The following is a 21,091-nucleotide window of genomic DNA, read 5'->3' on the forward strand; positions in this document are numbered from 1 at the left end:
AACACCATTACAAGAACTGATCAAGTTGTTGAAAAATGATTACATAAGAGTGAGCACTAATTTTGGTTTGCTTTGAACAAAGTAGACAGGACCATTCTGTCTAATTATATTATCGAGTGGGTACTCTGCCAAGGGATCTGATCCTCACCACAACTCTGAAGTATCAGACTCAGAAGTAGTGACTCACCCAATGTCATAGAGCGAAGAAAAAATGGCTACTCTTAGAGTAGAATCCAGGCTTTGCAGGAATTGAGGTGATATTTTGCTTAACCATTGGGGGGGGGGGTGTCTTTTGTGTAAATTACTATATTTAAATAGTCTGTGACATCATAATTTACTGTTTTTACTAAATATCACAAATTAGGATTCGATAACTGGTTACTCCCTCCACCTGGCCCTCCCATGGAGCTAAATTAGGATTGGAGCTTCCAATTTCATAGGTGGTAGCCTGTGGGGAGCTGTTGGGAAGGGAAGAATTTGGATCCTGTTATCTATTTCCATAGTTATAAATTTTTTGGAATTTTTGAAGCCACGAGAACTTTTTTTTTTAATCCCCTTAATTTCCTTCTTCCTCATCTTGCTTCCATTTCCTGCCCCCAAATAAAAATAATCACATTTGTAAAAGAGGGCAAAGGGTGTTGAGAACCAGCAGGTTTAGGCAGATGTTAAGTGTACGGGCAGGAAGCCATGTTTACTAGCCCAGGTAACTGCCTGAGAAGAGATGTGCCCTTAGAGAAGAGTCTGGGTACAAGGGTGGTAAAGACAGAGACAATTTCAGTTTCCCTTGAAGACTGTCATTCATATGGGTCCTGTGGGGCTGATGTAAAGGAGTTATTTCATTGGACCTGTTGGAAGGCTCTTGTTCTGTGTCCAAGTGGGTGAGAAGTATTTTTTTTTCTTTTAAATTATGTGAGGGGTCTGTTGAGCACATTGGAGCAGAGTGGAGTATAATAGTCAAGGGCATTGTACATTCATTGCCTGGAGCAGAAGGCACCCACATTGGCCTGGGTTATTCTGATATGATAGAATACCACTCGTTGGATGTAACAGAGGAGAACAACAAAAGCAGAACAATGATCAGTTTCTTAAATTTCTGTAGTTTGTTAGGAGATCTGTGTATAATAGTAAATTTATTCACAAGTGAATTAACTAGCAGGTTTTTGCTTGGTTGCTATTGCAACTATCACAGTTCCTTTCCCTACTGGGAATCCAGGTGGACTCCTGAGAAAGGTTCTTGGTTTTGTCACCTGGCTTGGTGACCTGCCGAAAACCACGTGAGATGTGCTTTATGTACCCTCATGAACTTGTGACCTTGAATGTACCAGGGTCTAATACTATGATGGTATTAAATAAACTTCCTTTTGCATTTAGATTTTGAGGTTGGAAAAGCACTCTATGCCTTCCTTTGGTAAAAGTCTCCGAAGTTGAACAGCTTTGTTGGTGGAATGCCTTTTCTGCCACTGGAGAGGTTCAGGCTGTGTGACCCCTTAGAGAATGGGTTATAAAAAGGACTCAAAAGTCATACTGGAAATAGGTAACCTTTAGATTATATACACATTTTGTTCATTTTTAAAATGTAAAAGTTAAAGATTTTCCTAAATCTAGAAAAGTAAAACTGGAAAAAAGATTTTAAATTTCTTTTTTCTTTACTCTTCACCCACATTATTAGGTTTTCATAGCTCTAATCAGTATCTGTGTTTCCCTCCTATTTGGAAATATGCTTACTTCATACATAACAGGTATCATTCTTTAAAGAAAAGGGGGGGGGTTTCAAACTTTCTCTGCTTTCCACAGTCCAAATACCTTTATGACTGTATCATAAATGTAAATAAAGCTTATCTTCAGTAATTGCATTTCTGGAAACAGCTTTAAGTCCTTCTCCACTTACCAGGCAGTCAGGTTTCGGAAAGGATGTTTTTTTGTTTTTGTTTTTTAAATGTGTTTATAGGGGCACCTGGGTGACTCATTTGGTTAAGCATCTGACTTTGGCTCAGGTCATGATCTCACGGGTTGGTGAGTTTGAGCCCCGCGTTGGGCTCTGTGCTGACAGCTCAGAGCCTGGAGCCTGCTTCGAATTCTGTGTCTCCCTCTCTCGCTGCCATTCCCCCATTCATGCTGTCTCTCTCTCTCTCTCAAAAATAAATATTAAAAAAAAATAAATAAATGTTTATATACTCTAGTGGTATTTGCATACACATTTTATTTTTAAAATATGTAACTTATTTCATTTGTAAGACAAATTAATTTGTTCAGCTAAAGCAAACAACCAACCAAATAAAACCAACCATTGTCCTTTATTTTAGTTGCAATTTTTGGCAGCTTTTATTCCTTGGTTTTCTGACCTATTCCAGGCTATTTTCTAGTTGTCATGTTGTGCTCAGGTTTTAAGAAACTGGCCATCAGGGGGTGAAAATGGCAGAATTCTGTATCCTTAAATGAACGTACTAACTCAGCATTTGCCCATTTCTGCATGTCTTGTCAAGAAAAAGTAGATTTGCTAACATCATTGGACAGGAGACACAAAGCATTATACTTTGGAAGATAGCGGCTATTTTAAATCTTCATCATTCTCTTTTGAAAATACTCAAAATACAAAATAACACTAAAGAGGAGAGGTGCAAGTTTTTTTTGATATCACTACAGAGTTGGATGTCTCATTTGCAAACTGTGTCATATAATGGGCTTCTCTTTATTAGCTTGTTTGAATATATTCGTGTCTCTTTTTTTCCATTTATGGCTCACCAGTGTCTCTGTGAATGGCTGTATGAACAACCGACCTCACTCACTGGTCTGTGTTGTCTTATCCATTGGCCAAATTTCAACCATGATTCCAGTGATGTACCTATTTAACAATTTTACTATTCCCTTTAGGAATCACTATAAAGATCTATACCCAAAGGATATTTGGCAACAGTAGGAATATGACTTTGATCCTAAGTTTTATAAATTTACATTAGAGAGACTTATAAACAATTTTTTGTTTTCATTGGATAAATATTAAAAAAAATTTTTTTTTTAAGTTTATTTATTTTGGGAGGGAGGAGGGGCAGAGAGAGAGAATTCCAAGCAGGTTCCACACTGTCAGTGCAGAGCCCGACATGGGGTGTAAACTCCCAACCCGCAAGATCATGACCTGAGCTGAAATCAAGAGTTGGACTTAACCAACTGAGCCACTGAGGGGCCCCTGATGTTTTCATTTTACTTTAGAGACAGGGAGAGTGAGAGTGCGCACAAACTGGAGAGGGGCAGAGGGGGAAAGAGAGAATCCTAAGAAGGCTCCTTGCTCATGGAGGAACCTGATGCTGGGCTCAGTTTAAGGACTGTGAAATCATGACCTGAGCTGAAATTAGGAGCTGGTTGCTCAACCCACTCAACCACCCAGGTGCCCTTATTTTCATTTGTTTCTTGTTATTAGGAACTTAAAGTGTTGATTCATTCAGAAAAGACCTCAGATGAGCTGAAATTTGAAGTGTTTATAAAGATAGTTACCTGTTTGGGGTGGCTAGGTGGCTCAGTTAGGTAAGTGTCCGACTCTTGATTTTGGCTCAGGTCATGATCTCACATTTTGTGTGTTTGAGCCCCATGCCGGCCTCTGCGCTGACAGTGTGGAGCCTGCTTGGGATTCTCTCCCTCTCTCCGTCTCTCTGCTCCTCCCCAGATCATGTATGTTGTCTCTCTCTCTCTCAAAATAAACATTAAAAAAAAATAAAAGCAAACTTACCTGTTTTGAGTGCTCACAGCATTTTTTGCTAAGCATTTTACATGCATATGTGTTAAGGATGCAAGATTTTTGTTGTCATATTAGACCTACAAGTGAGGTATTCTTTAAAAAAAAAAAAACCCAAAACTTCCAGGGAGGTTCTAATCAACTAAAGTTGAGAACAGTTGCTTTAGGAAGATTAACAGATACCTGGGACACCTGGCTGGCTCGGTTGGAAGAGGGTGCAACTCTTGATCTCAGGTTTGTGACTTCAAGCCCCACATTGGGTATAGAGATTTCTAAAATAAATAAACTTCAAAAAAAAAAAGGGGGTGGGGTGGGGAGGATCCACAGATACTTGGCTTGGGTCTCTGGGTGGCTGGTTAAGTTTCTTGGAGAGAAACTATGGAAAGGGGCTTAGTGTGTAAGTGTCCGGTTGGGTTGGCAGTTGGAAATAGGATCTGAAGCCCAGAGGCAGTTGGGTTCTAGAGATGAAGTATGGGAGAATTATTGGCAGCTGGATGGTATTCAGGGTTATAGGGTTAGGTAAACTTGCTCTGGGAGAGCTTGCATGATGAAGAAAAGATGCAGAATCCTAGGGAACCTTGAAATGTTTTGAGTGGACAGAAGGAGAGGAGTAAGAGAACAGATACATAGGTGTTCAACGAAGAAACAGGAACAGCAGAGGAGTGTGTGGTATTTCAGAGGCCAAGAGAGAAGATAGGATCAGATTACAGAGAACAGAGGTGCCTGGCATATGGTGAGTGCTCAATAAATACTTGTTGCAAGTAGAATTTAAGTTTCCAGTGGACTATCAGTTAGGAGATTGCTTGGTAAAAATTTAATTGGCAGTAGTATTTTTCCTACCTTACTCCTAGGCTTGTCTTGTTCCCCTTTGTAAATTCCTTATTCTCTGCTTTAACAGAGTTTTATAGGGCTTTGCTATAGGCCATTGTTCTCCCAAGTGTGGTTCCCCAGACCAGAAGCGTCAACATCACCTGGAAACTTGTTAGAAGTGAAAATCCTCAGGCCCTACCCAGATCTACTGAATCAGAAGCTCTGGGGATGGGACCCATTCGTCTATGTTTTGACAAACCTTCCATGTGATTGTGATGCTTGCTCAAATTTGAAAACCAGTGTCTTAAGACTTTTTCTCTGTGCTTTCTACTTAGGTATTTAGTTTTTTTTTGTTTTTGTTTCTGTTTTTTTTTTTTTTTTTTTTTTTTTTTTAATCATGGCTTCAATTACCATGCTATGTGCCAAAACTTCCAAATTTACCTCTTCGATCCGTTCTTCTGAGGACCGGGTCCACAGATCTAATTGTGTGTTATTCATTTTGATTTGGATGTCTCTCAGTTCCTCCAGCTCAATTTGTCCAAAACTGAACTCAGAATTTTTCTCCCAGCCATCTTTTCTGGGACTCTATAGTAGACACTGTTATCCATGTGGATCTTCATGCTAGAAACTTAAGCTTGATTCACTTTCTTACACAAACACTAACAAGTTCTAAGTATATTTCACTCTGTTGGTTTAGGACACACACACACACACACACACACACACACACACACGTACCAAACAAACAAAATGGCGATAATGAGTAAGTGTCCCCCCAAGTTAATTGAGAGACAGTCTTTTAGGAAGTGTCAATTCTCAGAACTGCTAGTGAGTGATCAGCCTGCCTTGCTGAGTATGATTCCAGAGTTTAAAGGTTAATAAGTATTATAAAACATGGTTTCTAAACTCCAGTACTTCATCTTGTGTTCAACCAAAAGAACTTGTGTATAAATGTATAACATAATCTAGTTACTGTTACCGGAGAGAATATGCAAAGCTATGTCTGTTGTAGTCCATAGACAGTTCCAGGGAAAGGTGGGTTGTGAAGTGTAGCTAGGATGTTTTGGTTTAAGTCATGATAGCACCACTTGCTGTGACCTTGGACAAGTTAACTTTCCTTCACTATGCCTCAGTTTCCTTAACTGTAAAATTGGAGATAATAACCATCCATACCTCAGAGCTATTAGGATTAATTATACAGTATTTAAGACTTTGTAAGCGGTGCCTGGCATATAGGTAAAGGTTCAATAATGTAAGCTATATTATTACTATCTCTTCCACCTTGTCACTCTAGTCCATCCATTCTTGAATTCTGTTGGCTACTAGTAGCTATTCAATTCAGACATACCATGCACTTGGATGCTTTAAAAATGCTTATGCATCCAGGTCTTCATTTAACCCTCCTCTGATTCCCCAGTTTAGGTTAAGGTTCCTTTTATATGTTTCCTTAATACCCTGTACTTTTTCACAGTACTTTGTAAACATTATTATTACGTTTTTAGTAATAGCTTTATTGAAATAGAATTCATATACCACACGGTTAACTCATTTAAAGTGTGCAGTTCAATGCTATCCACAGAATTATGTAACCATCACCAAAATCAATTTTAGAGCATTTGATTCAAGTCATAAGAGTACCACTTGCTATCATGAAGATAGCAGAAAGGGTCTCTATACCCAGTAGGGGTCGTTTCACATACCCTCTACTCCTCCCAGAAAATCTGCTTTCTGTCTGTCAAGAGTTGCTTTTCTGGGCATTTCATATAACTAGAACCATGTGTGTGATCTTTTGTGTTTGTTTTCTTTCATTTTGCATAATGTTTTCAAGGTTCATCTATGTTCTAGTACATACCAGTAAGTCATTTCTTTTTATGGTTGAATAGTATTCCCTTGTATGGATATACACAGTTTGTTTATTTGTTCATCAATTGATGGACATTTAGGTTGTTTCCACTTTCTGGCTGTTAGGAATAATGGTATTGTGAACATCCATGTACAGGTTTTTATGTGGACGTATGTTTTCATTTCTTGAATTTATACATCTTTAAGAGTGAAATTGCTGGGTCGTATGGTAACTCTATGTTTAACCTTTTGAAAAACTGCCAAATTGTTTTCCAATGCTGCTGTATACTTTTTACATTTCTAATACCAGTATGTGAAGATTCCAATTTATCCATGTCCTTGCTAACATTTATTTTCACTTTTCAATTCTTGCCATTCTGGGGGTGTGTGAAGTAATCTCATTGTGGTTTTGATTTGCATTTTCCTGATAGCTAATGATGTTGGGCATTTATTCATGTGTTTATTAGTAGTATATCTTTGGAGAAATTATTTATTTCCTTTCCCCAGTATTTAATTGGGTTGTCTTTGTATTACTGGGTTACAAGAATTCATTATATCTTCTAGATACAGATTCCTTATCAGATACATAATTTGCAAGTATTTTCTCCCATTGTGGGAGGTTGTGTTTTTCACTTTCTTGATAGTTAAAATTTAACATTTTAAATTTGGTGGAGTCTGTTTTTTCTTCTGTTGCTTGTACTTTTGGTGTCATATGTAAGAAACCATTGCCTAATTCAAGAAGATTCATTGCCCAGTTTCTTCCAAGAGTTTTACATAGTTAGTTTTAGTTCTTACTCGTTACGTAACTATTTTTCTGTCTTCTCTGTTAGAATGTCAGCACCATAGGAGGACTAGGATGGTGTTTGTCTTATTTATTTGTCCTTTGGGCCTCATTTAAGGCTTGGGAAATACTAAGTGTTCAGTGATGATTGTTCATGATTTTGGAAAGACCAACTTTGAGGAGCTATTATCAAAATGCATTAAACACCTAACTTGAAACAGTCTAGTTTTTTGTTTTTTCTTTTAAATCTAGGAACTGAAATATTTTGTTAATGTTGCCAGGAGCTGAATTAATACTGAACATTAGGTTTTAGGTAAATAAGTGTGTTAATTATAATTGCCTTACTTAGTTCTCAGAACTTGCTTGTTGGTAACATTACAAAACTGGACTTCATAGCTGAGTATTTTATGCATTTGCTTTTAGACTTTTAGAATTTTTACTCTGTTCTCCATCTTTGATTCTTAAAAGAATAAAGCAATGAACAAGTCCCATATTTCTAAACCTCTGTATGTCCTTGTGATAAACAAATTTTATGCCACTTTCCAGGAATCTGATACCACCCTCAGTAGGTGTTGGAAGGTATAGAACCTCTTTTCTGGTTATTTCCACAGTAAGGAGGAGGATTTTGTGAGGTTTTCCTAACAAATGATGTTCTCCTTCCTGTAATACTAGATTTGGAGTTAAGGTGGCATCTGAAATGAGGGTTTTGACGTATATGAAATTCAACTACTGTGACTTCCCTGAATAACATAGACTTTGTCTCTGTAAAATTGCATGCTTAATCTTTTGAGGAGAATTGACATTTTGAGAATGAGTGATTTTGTACCTGACTAGGGGTCAGTTTTTTGTTTTTGTTTTTTAATGGATTGATGCTATAAAGTAATTTTAATGTGAGAAGTACCACATACTAGTACAATAATCAAATTTAGGTATCTTGATAGATTTCAGACAGAACCTGGAGGAAAATTTTTAGGATGAAGCTAAATCATGGAGGGAAATATCACCTCATTTAATATTTGGGTTTAAGAAGGCCTCAGTAACGGGTATTTATAAAGAATGTGTAGGTATTTGCATATATTAAACAAATTAGAATTTTACATCAGAAAAATAAGCAATCTGATTCTCAAGGGAAAGAATAGTGTTTGGATTTATTGCTTAGTTACAGTGACTTGTCTGCTGCTAAAGTGATGATATTGTTTAATATGAGAGAGGTATATGTCTCAATTCTGATGAAATTACCTTTAGGTGTGTGTTTATGTTTGTGAATTTAATTTTTACGATGGTAACCTCATTCTATCATGAAAAACTTAAAAAAACCTGCTAGCCTTGAGTGCTGTATTTTTTATGTTGGGAATAGCAGTTTATTTCTAATGCTTGAAGCACCAGCCCCTGTCTTATAAACAGCATCACTGTCTTTCTTGTCCATGAAAATATCTTTCAGAATATGTAAGTTTGGGTACTAATTAGACATAATCTTAAGTCATTTGTAGTGGGGGGAAACTTTCAATGAATTCTTCCATATTTCAGGCTTCCCGTACTCACCTACCACTTTATTTTATTGTGAACTTGAATAATTTTCTTTTTGAATGATTTTTTTCTTTGATCCATAGCAGTTAATTGCAAAACAAAAGCAACAAACAAAATATGCCAAACTGCAGCTTCCACAAATGTCAAGAGAATAGCAGAGTTCCTGTACTTCAAAGTTGTGAGGGTGGGTGAGGTGTGGGGGTTTGATTGAAATGAAGGGTTGATTAGTCTTCTATGTTCTATTCAGTTTTCTTTTGACCTTTAAGTAGGTCACAAATACAGAAAACAGAATTTTCTCATTTATATTTTATTTTGTTTTAAAAATAATTTACTACTTGTATAATTTAGAATAGGTTTGCAGCACTGTACATGTTTTTATTATTTATTCCCCCCCCCCCACCCCCCCCACCCAGAGAGGGGCAGGGAGTGTTACATAGTTCGGTTTTTAGAGATGAAGAGGAAAATAGAAGCTAGTTCAAAAATTTGACTTGGGCAGTTTTTTGGGAATGCCATTTTGAAACATGAGATATACCTCTGTTTTGTTTTTTTGTAGTGCTTTCTTACCTCATTCTTACCCTAAATTGCCGGATAAGTTTAAATGTATGGCCTCAGAAATTAAGGAGTGCACTTGTTGTGATGAGCACAGGGTGATGTATGGAACTATTGAATTACTATATTGTATACCAAAACTAATGTAACACTATTGTGTTAACTAACTGTAATTAAAATACATACTTAAGAAAATGGAAAAATATGGCCTCACTCTTAAATAATGATAAAATTATTTTGTCTAAAGTCACTGTAAATTGCAAATAATTTAGAGGCCGACCCATTTTTATTGTAATCATCTTTCTAGGTTTGGAGCTGTGTGAGACTGGTTTGCTTTTCAAAATATATTTATGAGGTTTATTACAAAATATGGGTTTTACCTACTTGGTTTTTGTTCTTTGTGGCAAAAATGATGTTGAATGGTTCTTGGCACACTAAGGCTGTATCTGAGGAAGTGCCCAAGAAGAGCTTAAATCCTTGGGATTCTTTTAAAAATAGCTCATCTGAGAAGACACTCCCCTTTCAGTTTAGTGTGAGCAATAGACATCTCTCACACTAGCTATTAATTGATATAAAATATAAATTCTAATTAATGCATTAGAATTGCATCTGGAAAGAAGGTTTCAAAAATATGAGTTTTAAAAACAACCTATGAAAAATGTTTCATAAAAATTTTCACTGAATAGGATTTCTCCCAGGCCTGAATTTTAGACCCCATTTTTCCTCTACTACACTTCATACACTACTGTGTACTGTGTGTATGTGTAAGGCCGTGTTGGTGTGGTTATAAAGTCATAGCCTTATTAAATGTCTTTTTTATACTTCTTCCGATTTTGCCTTGAAGTCCGTTAATAAAGCATGAAGTAATGTAATTAATGTAGATTGAATAAAATATCGACAAGCCACAATGACAGATAAAGTGCCACATTTTAAACCTGTGTAAGAACAGTGGAGTACTCCTACAAACCAAGTTTTATGTTGCTACTTGTTGCCTGCAGTGAATTTCTACTTCTATTAAATATTTGTGAAACACATGGTTTTCTGTAGAGTTGCAGTGTTATATTTAAAGGTTTCCACTTAGTTGTTTCTACACAGCATCCTTTTGAAAGTTATAACGTTGCATCTAGTATCCAGCACATATTTTAAGTTTATGGATTATGCAAGGAAATAATAAACATCTTTGTGTTTAAAAACAGGCCATATTTAGGTCTTACTAAATGGAACCTTCCTCCCCGAGTGCTTTTCAGATAATAAAAAATTTTTATTGTGTAAAGAAGGAAGAGAATTTAGCATCTGCATTAGGATCATTTTTTCCTATATCCTATTAGCTAATTCCAAGATTGTTTAATATGGTATCCACCCATTTCATTTGGCCACAACTTTTGCTCTCATGAAAGTAAGACTGATTGTTCCGAATTGCTGTGTGTATGTGCTTTGGCACAGCATGAAGGTACCCTTAATAACATTGCCATTGTCTTTAAAACAGCTTGCAGTTATGACTACAAATAAAAGGGTGCGACAGGAGGGCATGGCAGATAATGGCTCATTTTTCCGCCCCTAGTGTTTAACAGATCTGCTTTGTTCTATGAGCCTTTTGTGTTCCCTTGGACTACCTACTGTATTTTCTGTTCCTAGTCAACTAAAATGTTTGCAAATTTGTCACTATAACTTTGACATGTCTACAGGCAACCACCTGATTTCTTTTTGTGGAGGAAAAGAAAACAATTTTTGTGGAAAGAAGTTTAGTGGCCTTACCTCTATTGGCATTTATTTTTTCACTTGCATGTTTAAGTGCTTACATGTTTAAATTGTGTGACTCTTGTCCTCCAAACGTTTGTTTACTATTGTCTGTTTAAAAATTTGGGAATGGTCTTTAGTTTTAATCTTCTTCCTTTTTTCAGTGCACAGTAATACAATCTTTATTGTGTAATTTATTTTTAAACAAGGATTTTCTATGGAAAGAATTGCTGGCTATTTGAGTGGCTCTGTTTTAGATTGCTGAGAGATTCTATTCTGACCATTAAAGGAGGATATTATTTCTGCGGTCCTTATTCCTATTTTATTTTATTTTTTTGAGAGAGAGAGAGAGAGAGAGAGAGAGCGTGAGTGCGAGTGCGCACGGGGCATGGGCAGAGGGAGGGAGAGAGACACTCTTAAGCATGCTCCGCGCCCAGCGCGGAGCCTGACGCAGACTAGGGGCTCCATGTCACGACTGTGAGATCTTGACCTGAGCTGAAATCGGGGGTCAGGATGCTAACCAACTGAGCCACCCAGTGCCCCCATCTTATTTTAAATAACTGTATCAAGTGATGAAGGAGGAGAAAACAAATGTTCTCACTGCTTTACAAGGTTATCTTCCATTCCTCATTGACCCCTTTAAGAGAAGGACTGACACTTAATGACCTTCTTGGCAATCACATACGGTTGTTAGCATTTATTCCTATCTTACTGATTCAGAAATGGAGGACCAGAGAAAACAAGTATTTTACCTAGGATTGCAGACATATATCTTATAGTAGTGTGACTCTAAAGCCAATACTTTCTGTACTAAGCATATCATTTTCTACTTGAAGTGGCTTATTTTTAGGGTCAGTTTATCCTTTGGGAGATACAGTTAGCAGCATAAAATAAATAGTTAATGTGTTAAATAAGTCAGAATTCAACGATGCTTAAGGTATACCAAGGAGCAAGGATAACTTGTCTTTGATGTTTTACGGAGTTCATTGATAAATAGCCTTACCTTTAAAAGTACTGCTGTAGTACTTTAACATGGAATTTTAAATATGATTTTCACGTTAAGGTTCTTCCATATTTGGGTTATCATCTTCATTTTACAGATGCTGAAACTGAGTTGCAAGCTTGAGGTAAGTGCTAAGTATTGCTAGATGTGAAGTTCAGGTTTTCAAAAGAAAACAGTAGTTTACTATACATAAAGAGAACCCAGTGATTTGCAGTCAAGATACTTCAGGTGAGCTATACCATCAATTCTTCCTTAGTTCCCTTATCTTTAAAAAGAAGAGATGAACCAAGTGATCTCTAATGCCTCTTTAATGATGCAGATCTCTGTTTCAGAATGATTACATTTTAAAAGCTTCAGGCGTCCATGAATTTAAATGGGAAAATGTTAGATTCTTGTTTTCACTAATCTCTAACTGAAATTTAACATTTGCTTCAAACCACAGCAAATTAGCAAGCAGTCCCTGTGACTTTGTGGAATCACAGGTTTTTTTAATTTAATTTTTTTAAGTTTATTTATTTATTTTGAGAGAAACAGAGACTGTGCATGTGAGGGAGGGGCGGGGGGGGGGGAGAGAGAGACAGAGAGAGAGAGAGGGAGAGAGAGAGAGAGAGAGAGAGAGAGAAAAAAAGAGAAAGAGAATATCTGTCAGCGTGGAGCCCGATGTGGGGCTCTAACTCAGGAGCCGCAAGATCGTGACCCGAGGTGAAAGCAAAAATCAGACGCTTAACTGACTGAGTCACCCAGGCGTCCCTGGAATCAAAGATATTTTTATGTCACATTGCAGTTGTTGCAGATATCTTGAAGATACCATTTATGTTGGTCATAATTTGGAAATTATGGTAGTTAATAGCTTGTCATTGAAGCTTGTTATTTTATATATTACAAACATAAAAAGTGCATTTAATACTAATGAGTTTTCAAAAAATATTTTGGTAACAGTATTTTAACATAATTGGTTTTCGTTGTGTGTATGGTTTTATTTTAAAAAATATTCTGAGAGTTTACAGTTTTCACGTACTCCAGGGAAATTTAAGGCACAAAAAAGGTTAAATTCCCATTCTCCTCAGTGGCTGCAAAAGGGGCCCAGGTTGCTTCTGGTTGATGTGAAAGAACTTCTGGGTACTACTTTTTGGGGGGCTGTGAGTGGATGGAGAGTCATCTCTGTATCACTATCCGGTTTCCAGAATGATGGATTATGATTATGTGACTTTTTACTAATGCTGAGGAAGTGAGATATAACCAAAATGGCAATAATAGAAATAAATTTATGATCATCTCTATTTTGGATATGCTTTTCTGCAAGAATTCAGTTTCTAAGTGGTTGTTCCATTTGAGGGATTGTAGGAAAAGAGCTCTTATTTGAGGTTATCTGCTGTTGATATTCTAAGCCAGGAGGACTAGCTTGCCAAGAACAAAAGTTACCCACACAGCACATGTACTGCACAGAATATTTCTGAAGTAGATCAGTTGGAAGGCTGTATTACCTTAAAAACATTAGGATTAGGATATTTACTGTTGAGTTTGTGTGTGTGTGTGTGTGTGTGTGCGTGTGTGTGTGTGTATTTGTGTGTGTGAGTGTGTATTTTGTTTGCCTTGTTCGTTTGTTTTGCTTGCTTGGCTCGTAGTACTTTCTGTATTAATTAGTTATGAAGAAGGAAATGGTAGGAAATTCTTCATATTGGTAAGAGTTAGGAATATTCACAACACTCAATAGTTTAATTGGAACACAAAGCCTGTGGGATTGTGTCCTGTGGTGAGTCTGTTATTCCATTTGTGATGCATTTATCTTTGGATTGGGTAGGGTGGGATATGCATTCTCGAAGTTACAATAAGTTTCCAGATCCTTATCAGTCAGTATTAGGAGTGACTGTTTTTAATAGTGATAATGAGGCAGCTATTCCCAGGAGGAGATTTAGTCACTGGCAAAATTGTCAGAACCCTGAAATAGTTCAGGAAAACTCAGGATGGAAAAAGCAAGTTGTCTCAAAAACAAAACAAAAAACTCAAGGCATTTTTTTGGAGGTTGAGATGGAGTGGCTGGAGGGGGCAAGAAACCAGATGAATTTCCCAAAGTCTGCAAGGTATCTAGAAGCCAGAAGAGATTAGTAGTATTTACCTAAAGCACTCTAGTGTGAAGAAGTTTTGAATGTCATAAGATTAAATTGGTTAACAGCCACTAATCTGGAATATTCTTGTGTACATTGGCAAAATTTAATTTGACTTTGAGAAAAAAAAATCTTCTGGTAGCAGCTTGTTTTGGTTGCCAGTTTGAGAAAAATTTGGTATGTTATGCCAGCGAAGCATTTTACTGGTGTTAGGGGTGTGTGTGTGGGGTGGGGGAACTCTTCATGATCCTACAGGCCATATTTGCATGCCAGAGTTTACTAATTAATAATGAAGACAATCTTTGCCATGATTAGGCGGGATGAAGATGAGAAATGTAGACCATGTCTTCAGGTATGTCTATCCTACCTTAATTTTAAGTGCAAAAGGAATCTTCTTTAGGTTAGGATTTTTTTTCATGGTTTTCTGCCTGTCAGCATAACAAGCTGTAAAACCTTGTTTAGTTTTCCTTAAATCCAGAAATGATTCTATACCAAATCCAAACAAACCAAATCACTCTTAGGGGAATAAGTGAAAACATGTGTAGCTAGCTGCCTTGGCTGGCCTACATATGTTTGCAGATTGGCTCAGTTCTCTGTGCTAAGCAGATCCCTTCTTAAACATCCTATGATGACCATGACCATCCTCATCATCCATTGTAGAGGTGAACAGGGGCTGTGACATTTATCTGAACTGTGTTTTGCAAACTCTGACCGTAATAACTTTTCTAGTTAGATACATAGCTGACAACTGATAGCTGACCTGACAGCTGTTTAAATGCAGAATAAAAACGAATAAATGTTATACAGTTGTGTTAACGTAATATATGCTATATTACAATTTCTGTGTACTGAAAGCTTTAAGTTTAGTTTTGGGAATAATAAAGATATGAAAAATTGAATTTGTTGCCCCCTTAAAGGCAAACTCTAGAGTTCATTATGTTTATGTGAATTTTTCAGAGTTAAATGGAAAGTCTCTTTATAGTGTTTTGAAAGAATGTAGGCATGGAGAGGGAAACCCAGTGTGAGATATGGAGACATTTGGTATAAACTGCTGAGGTAACTCCTGGAAGGTAAGCCACCACCTTTTCCTGAGCTGGGCCAGATTGGGTATTATAGGACATGGTAATATCCCTAACTAATAGTTGGAGTTATAGATGATTTTGAATATTGTAAGGTGATTACGTTTCTATTATACAAGTAATACATTTTTGTAGAAAATTTGGAAATACCACAACAAATAGAAGGAGAAAAATTTCTTGTTGATAAAACTTTTAAGCTTGAAAGAGGAATCATGAATTAAAACATCCTGAAGTTTTTCTGCTAGCTTTTTTCATGTTATGATTTTATGTTTTATCAAAGTGGTAAATGTGCATAAAGATTTAATAGCTCTGTAAGATTGTTTGGAAAAGCAACAGTTCTCCTCCCACTTCATCTCCTACTTCTCCCTCTCTAGAGGCAAACATTTTAATTTCTTATATCTGATTTTTTTTTGCATTTCTCTGTTCTCGTAGGGGAGGAAAAATTTTCTTCCTAATGCCCTTCTAGGTTCTGTAGCTGGGGCCCTGTAAATTGAACTGACAAAAGACAGATTAACAAGAGACAAGCATACAAATTTATTTAATAAAAATTTTATGTGACACAGGAGGCTTCATAAAGAAATGAAGACCTGAAGAAATGGTTCAGTCTGAGTATTTTTATACTAGATAAAAAAATTTTTTTGTGTGAGAGAGAGAGAGGTGGGGAGGGGGAGAGGGAGAGGGAGATGGAGACGGAGACGGAGACCTAGAATCTGAAGCAGGCTGTCCAGGCTCTGAGCTGCCAGCACAGAGCCAGACACGGGCCTCGAACTCACGAACCGCGAGATCATGACCTGAGCTGAAGTCGGACGCTTAACTGACTGAGCCTCCAGGTGCCCCTGCACTGGATTTGATGGAAGAGTGGAAAGTCATAGAAAAAGATGATAGGACAAAAGAATATGCACTCAGGGTATTAAACTGGGGAAACTTGGCAAGGCCATTTCCTTTGACTTCTCTCTGTAACCCTCCATCTACACAGATAAAGATGTTCTTTTCCTGGTATAGAAAGGACATCTCTTACATGAAGGTCTTAGGACCTGCTTCCGGACAGAAGGGAAAGTCAGAAAGACCTTCCGGCACCGCAGGTTTTTTCAGTTTAAAATATTCAGTATACCAAGGCGCCTTATTTTGGGGTAGCAAGTTCTGAACACTCTCATTTTGTGTGTGTGTGTGTGTGTGTGTGTGTGTGTGTGTGTGTGTGTTTAAGTTTATTTTTGTGAGAGAGAGCGCGGGCACGTGTGTGAACAGGGAAGGAGCAGAGAGAGACAGAGAATCCGAAGCAGCCTCCTGCGCACCATCAGCGTGAACTCATGAACCATGAGAACATGACCTGAGCCAAAGTCGAATGCTTAACCAACTAAGCCACCCAGCCACCCTTGAACACTGTCATTCTTTAATTTTTTTTTAATGTTTTAGTTTCGAGAGGGAGAGAGAGAGAGAGACAGAGAGTTTGAGCAGGGGAGGGACAGAGAGATGGGGAGACACAGAATCCGAAGCAGGCTCCAGGCTCCGAGCTGTCAGCATGGAGCCTGATGCAGGGCTCCAGCCCACGAACCTCAAGATCATGACCTGAGCTGAAGTCAAATGCTTAACTGACTGAGCCACCCAGTCGCCCCGAAACACTGTAGTTCTTAGCAGTGTGCTTATTATTCTGATTTCTTGATTTCTCAGCTTCAGGTAGTATCTCTTGATTTCCCATTATGGCAGATGAGGATTCAGTTCTTTCTCAACATCCACAGGTATCCTTTTTCTTCTCCGATCCTAGTGTAATTGTTCATAAATTTGCTTAGATTGGTATTCAGTATTTATACAGTTAAATTTTTTTTTTTTTTTAACATTTATTTATTTTTGAGATAGAGAGAGACAGAGCATGAACGGGGGAGGGTCAGAGAGAGAGGGAGACACAGAATCTGAAACGGGCTCCAGGCTCTGAGCTGTCAGCACAGAGCCCGACGCGGGGCTCGAACTCACAGACTGCGAGATCATGACCTGAGCCGAAGTCGGACGCTTAACCAACTGAGCCACCCAGGCGCCCCCAGTATTTATACAGTTAAGACTGAACATGCTATTCACAATTAAGCCATGGAGTAATCTATGAACACTTGTACTTTCCTGTACAACTTTTGGTTTTCCCTGAAATGTTTATTTTTCTTTGTTATTATTTACTTTAAACTTCTCTCTAATGTAGCTTAAATTGCATCTTGTTCATATTTCGTTTCAGGAAGTTCAGACAGTTAAGGTATTCTCTTAGTTTCCCTTATTCCTGAAGATGTGCTTCCATCTGGACTGATTGCCCACTTTTTTTTATGCATAGCTCTTATCCTGGGACTTCCCTTCATCCACATCTTGAGGATGCTCCTTGCCTTTTTGTTTTGGATTTCTTGTTTTCTAGATCTCTTATTTCCCTGTTTCTTGCTTTATGCTTTTGTTTTGGCAGAAGGTATTCTGATACATTAGGTTCCTGATAATTTATGTGATTGGTTCTTTTCTTCGTTTCTGTGTTTGAAATTGCACAATAAGGTGCCTTAGTGTGAGTTTGGTTCCATTGAGTACTTGGCGAACCCTTTCAATCTGGGAACTATTTTGTTGATGACTTTCCTTTTTTTACTTTTTTACTTCATGTAAGTAATCTCTACACCCAACGTGGGGCTTGAACTCACAACCCAGAGATCAATAATCCCAAGCTCTTCCAACTGAGCCATCCAGGTACCCTGACTTTCTCCCCCTCTTAGTTTTCTCTTAAACTCTTGATGCTCTGATATTGGACTTCCTGGACTGATCTTCCAATCTTCTTATGCTGTTCTAAGGAGTTTTTCATTTTAGCTATTGCATTTTTAATTACCAACAAGGCATGCTTTTGCTCACTTTCATTTTCTGACTCTTTTTAGTTTTATTTTGTTTTAACTTACTGTTCTTTGCGTGTTCTTTGCGTTGTTTTAACTTACTGTTCTTACTATGTTTGCAATATTTTCTCTTATGTTTCTGAATATATTCATGGTATCTTTTCCCCCAGAATTTTCTTTACCCTGCATAGTCTCTGTAAGGACTAGCTACATAATTTGCAGAGCCAAGTTCAGAGTGACAGTGTGCAGGGCCCCTTGTTAACATTTATTAGAGAATTTCAAGACAGCAACGGCAGAGCATTAAATCTAACACAGGGATCTTCTAAGTGCAGGGCACTGTGTGACTGCCTAGGTCACATGCCTGCAAAGCATGTGCTGTCTCTTCCAACTTGCTTTTTCTGTTTCATTTCTTTGTGCTAGAGAGGTCTAGCAATTCTTGGCTATTTGCTAATATTTAATAGTGGGATCCTAGAATGCTGATTGAAAGCTCTGCATGTGCAGTAGGACTTCTACAATTGTGAGCTTCACTGTGGGAAGATCTGGCTGGACAAATTTAGTTTGAGAATTTGTCATATAATGGCAAAATATAATTTTTCCTCTTAGACTAATTGTTAATATTCTCCAGAAAAGTTTTTTCTAATCTCCCTTGCCTGGACGTGAAGGCCTGACTGTCAGCCTTTTGGGAAAGGGTATTAATAAAGAGGGCTGGGTCGATGACTAGTGTTAGCGCATCATAGATAGTGGTTAAAATTTTCAGGAACTTTGTGAGCCGTTTGCTAAATATGACAATTATTAAAGATTATGCAAACTTAGATGTTATATTAAAAAAATCAAATCAATAAATTCTAAAAACTCACTACCCCTGAATATTTTATTACATTTTGTCATTATGGATGCTCTTGATATTATTTACATCTAATCTGTATGGTGGAAATACTATTTAATGATAGGCTACCATGCATCCCGTCTAATCTCTGTGAACAGTGATATCATTTCTTAGCTTGAAGCAGCCATGGTAAGGGTACTTATACCACAAGAATTCAGCAGATATTACAGATAATTACCCTTGTCTCCACCTCTCCTTACCCCCAAGTTGTTAAACATTTATATTTACCAACACACCATGGACAGAGATCTAGTACCTATGCTAACTGAAACTGCCTTCGCTTTACTTGGTGATTCCCTGGTCTGTATAACCGTCTGTTTTAACCTTCTTTAGATTATCTTCAGCCCTTTGCAAGAGAGGGAAGGGCATTTGTCTGAACAACTGGATCTGGAATTGCATTTCAGAAAGATATTCTGGGGCCCCCTGGGTGGCTCAGTTAGTTGAGTGTTCAACTCTTGATTTTGGCCCAGGTCATGATCTCATGGTTCATAAGATGGAGCCCTGTGTTGGGCTCTGTGTGCTGGCAGTGTGGGGCTTGCTTGGGATTCTCTCTCTCCCCTCTCTCTGCCTCTCCCCTGCTTGCTTGCACATGTGTGCTCTCCTCAAAGTAAGCTTTTTTTTTTTTTTTTTTTTAATATATGAAATTTACTGTCAAATTGGTTTCCATACAACACCCAGTGCTCATCCCAAAAGGTGCCCTCCTCAATACCCATCACCCACCCTGCCCTCCCTCCCACCCCCCATCAACCCTCAGTTTGTTCTCAGTTTTTAACAGTCTCTTATGCTTTGGCTCTCTCCCACTCTAACCTCTTTTTTTTTTTTCCCTTCCCCTCCCCCATGGGTTTCTGTTACGTTTCTCAGGATCCACATAAGAGTGAAACCATATGGTATCTGTCTTTCTCTGTATGGCTTATTTCACTTAGCATCACACTCTCCAGTTCCATCCACGTTGCTACAAAAGGCCATATTTCATTTTTTCTCATTGCCACGTAGTATTCCATTGTGTATATAAACCACAATTTCTTTATCCATTCATCAGTTGATGGACATTTAGGCTCTTTCCATAATTTGGCTATTGTTGAGAGTGCTGCTATAAACATTGGGGTACAAGTGCCCCTATGCATCCATACTCCTGTATCCCTTGGATAAATTCCTAGCAGTGCTATTGCTGGGTCATAGGGTAGGTCTATTTTTAATTTTCTGAGGAACCTCCACACTGCTTTCCAGAGCGGCTGCACCAATTTGCATTCCCACCAACAGTGCAAGAGGGTTCCCGTTTCTCCACATCCTCTCCAGCATCTATAGTCTCCTGATTTCTTCATTTTGGCCACTCTGACTGGCGTGAGGTGGTATCTGAGTGTGGTTTTGATTTGTATTTCCCTGATGAGGAGCGACGTTGAACATCTTTTCATGTGCCTGTTGGCCATCCGGATGTCTTCTTTAGAGAAGTGTCTATTCATGTTTTCTGCCCATTTCTTCACTGGGTTATTTGTTTTTCGGGTGTGGAGTTTGATGAGCTCTTTATAGATTTTGGATACTAGCCCTTTTTCCGATGTGTCATTTGCAAATATCTTTTCCCATTCCGTTGGTTGCCTTTTAGTTTTGTTGGTTGTTTCCTTTGCTGTGCAGAAGCTTTTTATCTTCATAAGGTCCCAGTAATTCATCAAAGTAAGCTTTTTAAAAAAAAAAAAAAACAGTTTAGTTTTGGGGCATCTGGGTGGCTCAGTTGGTTAAGCTTCCGACTTTGGCTCAGGTCATGATTTCGTGGTTTGTGGGTTTGAGCCCCACGTTGGGCTCTGTGCTAACAGCTCAGAGTCTGGAGCCTGCGTTGGAGTCTGTGTCTCATTCTCTCTCTGCCCCTCCCCCACTTGTGCTGTCTTTCTCTGTCTCCCAAATATAAATAAATGTTAAAAAAAACAATCTTTATTTTTAAGAGAGAGAGAGAGAGAGAGAGAGAAAATGCAAGTGGGGGGAGGGGCAGAGAGAGGGGGAGACAGGATCTGAAGCAGGCTCCAAGCTGTCAGCACAGAGCCTGACACAGGGCTCAAACCCACAAACTATGAGATCATGACCTGAGCCGAAGTCGGATGCTTAACTGAATGAGCCACCCAGGCACCCCATTTTTTTTTAAAAGAAAGATTTTCTGTTAACCCTTCCCATTTATTCTCTGCTGATACTTTTGGGGGAATGTTGTTCCCTGATGCT

At 38.1% G+C, this 21,091-nt stretch overlaps 1 protein-coding gene across 9 annotated transcripts in view; it reads left to right on the plus strand.

Moving 5' to 3' along the window:
• Positions 1 to 21,091, plus strand: part of FBXO34 (F-box protein 34) — an 89,814-nt gene that overhangs the window by 29,327 nt on the left and 39,396 nt on the right. The window contains exon 1 of one of the 9 annotated variants that reach the window (XM_058739121.1): positions 11,372 to 12,204. The exons of the other annotated variants lie outside the window; for them this stretch is intronic. The gene's annotated coding sequence lies outside the window, so the exon portion shown is untranslated. Of the gene's footprint in view, positions 1 to 11,371; positions 12,205 to 21,091 lie in introns of those variants that run through there. 9 annotated transcript variants of the gene reach the window in all.

The sequence above is a fragment of the Neofelis nebulosa genome, chromosome 7 (genome assembly GCF_028018385.1).
Source record: "Neofelis nebulosa isolate mNeoNeb1 chromosome 7, mNeoNeb1.pri, whole genome shotgun sequence".
Taxonomy (NCBI): Eukaryota; Metazoa; Chordata; class Mammalia; order Carnivora; family Felidae; genus Neofelis; species Neofelis nebulosa.